The 9,022-nt window shown below is 37.1% G+C and overlaps 1 pseudogene; it reads right to left on the bottom strand.

Annotated features, from left to right (window-relative positions):
* Nucleotides 1-6,951: 6,951 nt before the first annotated feature.
* LOC114027575 lies at nucleotides 6,952-8,674 on the bottom strand (annotated as a pseudogene).
* Nucleotides 8,675-9,022: the final 348 nt, after the last annotated feature.

Here is a 9,022-nt window from a genome sequence, read left to right as displayed (position 1 = left end):
CATTCAAGAACAACATGGCTGGATTATAGAAAGTTTTCCATGAAGGTTGGGACAAACCTTCTCTGAGAATCTACTTCAGTTCCTTCACATGGGAAGCATTCCACTGGCATTGGAATTAACAGAGGGAATCATTAAATCTTGGGGGAAAACCAACATACAAGCAACTCTGGTATACATAAGAGAAGTATAGAGGCAAGAGCAAGAAAGATGATACTTCTACTGCTCTATTTTCTGCTCAGAGCCTCTCTGGGAGGATATGTTGAGTTACAGGCTTCATCTTTTTGGAAGGATATTGATAAATTGGAATGTGCCCATAAAAAATGTTATGTAGATATCAAAGGGATTTAAATGCACAGAATCAATGAATGATAGAATTGCACTGTTGGAAGGGCCTCAGACGACAGCTAGTCCAGTCCATAAATCAATAGTAATCCCTTTTATAAAGTTCCCCAGCTTATGATCTTGCAGATTCCTCTCGCAAACTTTTGGTCGTGAGCAATTAATTACTTCTTGAATCAGCTTATTCTAAAGTAGGACAGCTTTCATTGCTTGAAGATAGTGATCATGTATCCCTCAAAGCTCCTCATCTCAATCAATGGAATCAGTCATCAATCATTTATTGCTATTGTGCTCCAGACACTGTAAAAGGATCTGTTAATATAAGGACAAAAATGAATTAGTTTTTGGGCCCTAACAAACATGTTCTATTTCAGGAGTAGTAAATGTATGTTTACATCGAAACATGCATAGTAAATGTATGTTTACATCGAAAATAAATGCAGTCTATTTTAGGGGACAACACTAGCAACTGAGGATAGATGATCGGGGAGAAGCTTCATTTAGAAGGATGAACTTAAGTTGAACTATGATGAAAACAAGGATATCCTCAAAGGTAGAGGTAAGGCAGGTGTACATGGGTCTATATCCCAGGCTTGGGAGACAATCTGTGTAAAGGCTAAGAGATGGGAGAGATGAAGTCTCATGTGTTAGTAATAACAAGAAGGACAGAGTAGTTGAGGCAGAATAATGTATAATAAATTTGGAAACATAGATTGGGGAAAATTGTTAAGATCTTTAAATGACACTCTGATAAGTTTTAATCTGATGCTAGAGGAATCACTGGTCTGAAGATGCCATCCTGGTTGTGCCCTCCTCAGGTCACACTCCAGCCTGTCAATATCATCATTTCAATGCAGCAGCCAGAATTGAAGACAATAGGAGGGGTTTAAGTGAATATGACTTGTTCCTTTCTCTTCTCTCTGTGCTCCTGGAACTTTCCCCTCCTTGTTGATATCTTCTTCTTCCCCACTGAAATTTTTCTATAGGCCCCTTTCTTCCTGTCTCTTACACTTCCTTCTAGGCCTCTTCTCTGCTTCTTGATCCTTCAACCTCCTGCTGAAGTAAAAACTTTGATGGAGCCGAAGCCCTCACAAAAGGAGATACTGCACAGTCTGTGGGTAGAGCATGAATTGCCTCACTTCTCTCAACTTCCCCTGAGATCAACTTGACCTCCCTCTTTGTTGTTACCTTAAGAGGAGATAGCATGATTGGCTAAGACTTTTGAGGTATAACTTAATGACAGAAGCACCACTTGAACTTCTTGCCTATATTTTCTTCACTCTGAGGTGGGTCATTCTGGGCCTGCAATTGCGTCAGTGCTTCCTCCTCCTATTCTTCACTATTCCAGGCAACTGGCTAAATGTGGCTCTTTTAGTAGCATGTCATTGTTGTATGTCCTTGGGGAAAATGTCAAGACTGATGAAGGGGAGAATAATATTTAGTCTCAGGGAAGATATCTATATTTATATCTTCATCTATCTATCTATCTATCTATTTATCTACCTATCTATCCAGTTTTACCTTCTCTCCTTAGTTGAGATGAGAGATTATCATATGGGGAAGGTGGCCCCATTCTTACCCTTCTTTGAGGTACATAGGACTGATGGTTATTATTTCTTTTTAGCTTAAAGGTCCTTGTCTGGGATGGGAAGGCAGTGAATATGGATTTTAAGGTGACATGCTTTTATGCGCATTAGGCCTGGAAAAAATGTTCCATTTTGTTAATGGGAAAGCTATCTTTGGGCTTTTAGGTTAAAAGTGACCGTTTTCTAACAGACAGTCCAATACAGGGCCCTCCTAAGAGGCAAGTGGCCTTTTTCCTACTAATTTTAAGGCCTTCTTAGCGCTTTTCTTCTTGACACTGACTGGTTACTCAGGTGAGTAATTCTCAATATCCTTGGTGGGGAACCACTGATCTTCCAAAAGTTTCTGTGAAGGATCAGTGTTACTTCCTACTTGAAATACATTGTTCTTCTCCCTGAGTTCTAAGCTTATAGGTCAAAATGCGAACTTTTTAAAAAGATATTATTTTCTGAGTTGGTAAGTCTAATGTATTTGATGTAATACAAAAGGTAGGGACAGTATTGTGTGGCAGAAAAAGCACAAGACTGGTAATTAGAACATCTGAATTTGCTTCCCTGCTCACTTGTCTTGCATTGGGTAAGGCTCATCTCTGGACTTATCTTTTTTTTTTTTTTAATAAAATGAGGAGATGGAAGATGTTCTTTAGGGTACCTCCTCAATCTAATCATCTGTAGATCAATAAAATAAATCCCGATTTCTAATGTTACCAAATATAAATGCTCTAGGTTTTCATTGGCAATGAATCAAGAAAAAGACCTAATCCAAAAGGAGCTTTGTGGATGAGATAAATTAATCCTATGTAGTACAGTTTGCCCTGAGGTTTTGTAGATCCCCAATATTCTGATATTTCTACAGGCCCTACTTTTTTGGTCTATTTTATCATTCATTGGCCAATGATTTTGATAGTCTCTGGGCAAGGATACAATGGCCCTCTTTATGCTTTGTAGGGTCCTAAGTGATGAAATAACTTTTCTTCTTTCAAATATTTTTTTCAATTACATGTAAACATTTTTAACATTTTTTGAAATTTTGAGTTCCAAATTCTTTCTTTCCTCCCTTCCATCACCCCTCATTGAAAAGACAAGCAATTTGATATAGGTTATACATGTGCAGTCATGTGAAACCTATTTCCATATTAGTTATATTGTGAAAGAAAATATACACCAAAGAAAACTCTAAGAGTTCATATGCTGCTCATATTGATAGGAGTGTATATGTAGAGCCTATATCAGATTGCACGCCATCTTGGGGACTGAGGTTGGGAAGGAGGAGGAGAAAATCTAAAACTCAAAAGTTTATGGAAGTGAATGTTGAAAACTAAAAATAGGTTAATAAAAAAAGGCAGAGAGAGACATATGTCTTTTAGTATTGTAAATGTGGACATGTTGGATGACATGGATTTCTCATAAGGGTTTCTTTTTCTATTTTTGTTGTTGTTCAATAGGGGGAGCAATGTAAGAACCATATGATAAATAAATGTAATATAAACTTATTAGGAATATGAAAAGATTATTCATTTCAAAAAAAAGAGAGAAAAATAAAACCTTTATTTAGCCTAATTATGTCAGGCCCAGGGCTAATTGTTTAGGATTTAAATGCAAGCACACAAGGTGGTATCTCCTCTCAAAGAGGTCATATCTTAATGGGAAAAAAATAATAGAAAGCAGGGAGAAGGAGAAAAAAAGCCCGAAGCATGCCTGATAAGGTGCTGGGAGGGATTCACCATTTAGGAGAGTAGGGCTTGAAGGAAGAGGTTTCTCTAAGTTGGAAAGGAATCAGACAAGGAAGAAGAGAAGTTTGGAGAGAGTGATCTATATCAGAAAAGCTTGTATTACACTTACTTTAACTTGCCTTTCTAGGACTATTTTCTGATGGGAAACACAGGAATAGTAATAATTAAACTGTTTACCTAATGATAGTGTAAGAAAAGTGCTACATATTCCATAAAACAATAGAAAAATGAGTTAAGGCCTAGATATAATAGTTCCCATTAATGACAAACTTGAGGAGCAAGGAAACAGACATCTTCAGCAGTCATGGAGAGGCAAAGATTTCTTGATCAAACATGACATAAAAAGGAACACAAGAAATTAAATGTATAACTGTAATGACATTAAATTGAAAATATGTTTCAAAATAATATAATACAAATCATAATATTACTTAAAATAATTTACCTATTCAACGCCACCAAATAAACTACCAAACAATTACTTTATAGAGCTAGAAAAAATAATAACAAAATTCATTTGCAGGAGCAAATTTTGCTCAACAATATCAAGAGAATCAATTTTTTTAAAATGTGAAAGAAGGAGGCCAACAGTGCCATATCTCAAATGATGCTACAAAGCTGTAATTACCAAAACAATTTGGTACTAGATAAGAAATGGAGTGATTGATTAATGGAATTGATTAAGTATACAATATACAAGAACAAATAAGCACTGTAACTTACTGTTTTCTAAACCCAAAGAATCCAGCTATTGGGGCAAGACCTCATTATTTGACAAAATCTGCTGTGAAAACTGGAGGGTATTTTGGTAGAAATTAGGTATAGACCAACATCTCCCACTGTATACAAAGAAAAATTCAAAATGAGTACATGATTGAGATGTCATGACCAACTCAATGGAGCATGGACAAAATTGGTTGGTAGATCTTTGCATAAAAGAAGGGTTCATAACTAAACAAGACACAGAAAGGTTCATGGCAGGTAAGATGGATAATGTTTATTACATAAATTAAAAAGGTTTTGCAAAGTAAAAGCAATACAGCTAAAATTAAAAGAAAAGCAGGATACTGAGAAAAATCTTTGCAGCAAATGCATCTCATAAAGATCTTATTTCATAAATATAGAAAGAAAAGAGCCAAATTTATAAAAATAAAAGCTGTTCTTCAGTTGATAAATGGTCGAGGGATATAAACAGGTAGTTTTCAGATGAAGATATTAAAGCTACCAACAGTCATATAAAAATGCTCTAAATCACTAATAATTAGAGATATGCAAATTAAAACAACTTTGAGGTACCACTTCACACCTATCAGATTGACTAACCTGATGGCAAAGAAATTGACAAATGCTGGGAGAGATGTGGGGAAATAGGAACACTAAGGCTATTTTAGTGGAGCTGTGAGTTAGTCTAACCATTCTGGAAAGCAATGTGGAACTATGTCCTAAAAGTTATTAAACAGCATATATACTTGACATAAAAATATCACTATGAGGTCTATATCCTGAATAAATGGAAGAAAAAGGGAAAAAAAGACCCATATGTACAAGAATATTTATAAGAGCTCATTTTGTGTTGGCAAAGAATTGGAAATTGAGAGGATGTCCATCAATTGGGGAATGGTAGAACAAGTAGTGGTATATGATTGTGATGGAATATTCCATCATGGCAGAGATAACAGGAGTAGTTTACCATTTCCTTCTCCAGCTCATTTTACAGATGAGGAAACTAAGGCAAATAGGATCAAGTGACTTCCTCAGGATAACATAGCTAGTAAGTGTCTGAGGTCAGATTTGAATTCAGGAAGATGAGGCTTCTTGCCTCCAGATCCAGTTTTTATTTTTTTTTAGGTTGTGCCACCTAGCTGTCCTAAGAAGTAATTGTCAGTAGACAAATTGTGAATGGACATGAATATTCAGTTTTCAAGAGAATAAAGAAAACCTGTTAACAATCAATTTAACAAAAAATATTTCTTAAGCACCTATTATGAACTGAGAATTGTAATAAGTTCTGTGTACTATATGTAGCAATTTAAACAGACTTTAATCACAAAGAATTTACATTTTAAAGAGATGTGTGTGTACGTGGGTGTGCATGTGTGCATGCATGCATGTGTGTTTGAAATGGTGAGTAAACAGATACAAATACATGGTAGTTTTGAAAAATCCCAGTAGCAGTTGTGAGGAGATAGACTATTTATTTTTTTTAATGGTAAATATGACACCTGCCTATATTTTAATTTCAGCCAGGCCTGATAAAATTCTACCAAAACTAGATAGTTAAATAAGAACCACATTATAAAAATGTTAGCAAAAAGGACTATTAGATATCTTTGCAAACTCAAATATGAAGCTGTGCTAAAAATAAAATATGTGCAAAAATATGCAAGAATAACTGCATATAACAAAGTTAGGCCTGAATCAGTTTTAAAGCTTGCCTTAGTGAATTTACTGCAAGAGCTGTTGCACTATATTTTTTCTTTCAACTCACGTGGTAAATCAAATAAAAATAAAATAAACACAATAACTTTCAAAAAGAGTCACTGCTGGACAAGCACAGAGCAGAAACCTCATTTAGCACGAGTGTAGCATGCTGTCCCCGGAAAGGTCACTGAAAGTCCCCATATAGTAATGTATAAGATTAACAGTGCAGACATCACATGTCATGATTGACAGTGTAAGAACTCTCAAGTGAAGTTCTGGAGCAAACCTGCTTTCTATATCAAAAGTTATGAGAAGAAACCGGCATGATTTTGTGTTGCAAGGTTTGATGTGTAATTCTGGTATGCAAAACTATTCTCCCAAGAATAAGGACTATGGGTGAACCAACAGTCAGGAACTGTATAGTTATGTGCAACAAGTGGTCTCTAGCACACTGTCTTATATCTCCAATGACTAAGAGAAATGACTAATGCAGGGGACAATTTTAGAATACAGCACATTGTTCTGACATCTGCAAAAGAGTATAGAGGGAGCTGAAATGGCAGGCTTCTCCCTAGAAGGTACTGATAACCAATACAGGCAGACCAATTTCACTTCTGGGTCATCAGAACATTTAAAAAAATGCCTGATGAACTGAAGTTAGGGACTATCTGGCAAGCCTAGAGTTAGAAGAACCAGTAGAGGCCAACTCTTCTCAAAGTCCTCACTGTAAACCACAAATCTATGTTCAAATCTCTTGCACATCATTCAGTCCAAACAGAGGTTTGTTCATTTTACTCCAACAAAGACTTCAATCTGCAAAATGTTCTGGAAAGGAAGCTCTGTTCATCTGGGATATTGTAAGAGGAAAGGGTTGTTTATACTTGTCGACTGGGTGCAGGTAGAGGAACTCCTGTACTATGAAGAGGTTGGGACGTAGATGCTGAAATGGTTATCCCTTGATCCATTCTAGTCAGAGATGTCACATTGCCCAAAGATGGTATTGGTGCCATTCCAACAGCTACTAGTGCCATGGAAGGCAGAGGTATTGGCTCCATGGTCGTTGATGACATAGTACTGAAAGAAGGACTTGTTCCCATGATGGGGCTTGCTCTCATTTGGTTTAATGTCAGAGGCTGATTCACCTGGAAAGGATTGATTGGAGTTGGTCCTGTGGAAGAACCTAGAGCTAAGAATGGATTCAATGAAGGAACAAGTTGTGATGACTTGGTTATTAGAGAGTCCAGATTCACTAAGGCTGTGTTGGGGCTCAAAAAGGACTCTGGTGTTTCCCAAGATTCACTATGTTTGCTTGAGGCCAAATTCACAAGTTGAGAATCAAAAAGATCCGGATTTGCCATACTCTTGTTTTGGGATAGTAGAGAAGAATTGGATTCAGCTGTCTTTTTAGAAGTTCAGAGGTTGTCAAATTCAGAAAAGTCATCTTTAATTGTACCATTCAAGTTACTAAAGGGATCAAAAGATCCAGAAGTGGAAATAGTTTTGTTAGTAGATGTTGGACTCCAAGGATCTGTGGTAGATTTTTCTACTTCACTAACTGAATGAGAAGGTACCCACAGATCTGTGTTCTTTGGAAGTGACTGAGTAGAGGATCCAGCAGACATCCTCCATAGGTCCACAGGAACAGCAGGATTGGTGTCAAATGGTTGCCAAAGGTCAGAAGTAGTCGATTGGGTTGCAGTACCTCCGCAGGGTCAGTTTGGTTAGTAACAGTGGATGTTCTTCATGATTCTTCTTTCTGAGGGGCATCAGCTGAGTTGGGTAGGGCATCCATCAAATCCAACAGTATTATGCTCTTTCTTGGAATTTTAACTGTCTCTACAACTTTCTTACAGGGTCATTTATAACCTTAGATCATCTCCATGACTGAGACGTTCTTCCTGCTCTGCAACTTCTCTGCTCATTGTTAATGCAAGCTGTAGCTGAAGCTCCTCTTCTCCACTTGTCTGAGATTGGGCCTGTTCCAGCTCTGAAGAAGCACAAGGGGAGGTAGAGCCATGATAGGATGCTAAGGAACCTCCAGAGTTGCCATATTCTTATTCAGAGTAGCTAGTCGACATGTTGGGCTGACAAGAACCTCTACCAAAGGTAACCTGGTTACTACCAACTCCAGTGGCTACTTGAGCCATTCACTCTTTGGTCTTCAGGACTTGGGCTCTCTCAATTTTAAGTCATTCATCATCCTTCGGAAGGGATACCAGCTGCTTACACTTCTCTCTTACCATAATACCTTGATCTTTAACCATCTCAATCAATGTACTGGAAATCTTTTAGTGTCTAGATAACAAATATATTTTTTTACATTGCTGTGCTACTTGTTCTGAGCCAGTTTTAATCAGGTAATCCAAGAGGGTCATGGCCTTATAGACATGCTTCCCATGATCATTTAGCTGTTTCCAGATCATACTCATGATTTCAAAAAAATTACACCACATTGTAAGTCAGATCTGCTATTTCAGTCATTAAAGAGCTAGAAGGACCCCAAGGGTCATTGGAAATTGCTTCTCAAACTTTAATTTCCATCTCTGAATAATTAGTCATGATGTTTTTCATCTGCTGTCTAATAGACAAAGTCATCATTTTTATTTCTGTTATATTTTTAAAGCCCTTCAAAAAGAAATAATTTGGTAGCCAGCAAGCTTATGTCCTATGAAAGTTCTATTTCAGTGAATGATCTGAAACAAAGATCCTATAAAATCATTTTCTTCTGAGTCTCAGAGACAAAAAACTGGAAGCCATGACCTTCTTCTTCTCTTCTCCTCCTCCTCTGGGTCCCCACACCACACTCCCTGCACCGGAAGCCCAATAGAGTGTTCTTTATATAGAACAAGTTATGAGAGGATGATGATGTCCAATGATGAGACTGGAAAGATAATGTAGTGGCAAATTGTAAAGGGAGTTAAAAGCTATACTGATGAGTTCCTATTT

This window comes from Vombatus ursinus, unplaced genomic scaffold, assembly GCF_900497805.2.
Source record: "Vombatus ursinus unplaced genomic scaffold, bare-nosed wombat genome assembly UNPS02014863.1, whole genome shotgun sequence".
NCBI lineage: Eukaryota > Metazoa > Chordata > Mammalia > Diprotodontia > Vombatidae > Vombatus > Vombatus ursinus.
This window is presented reverse-complemented; position numbering and strand designations above follow the sequence as displayed.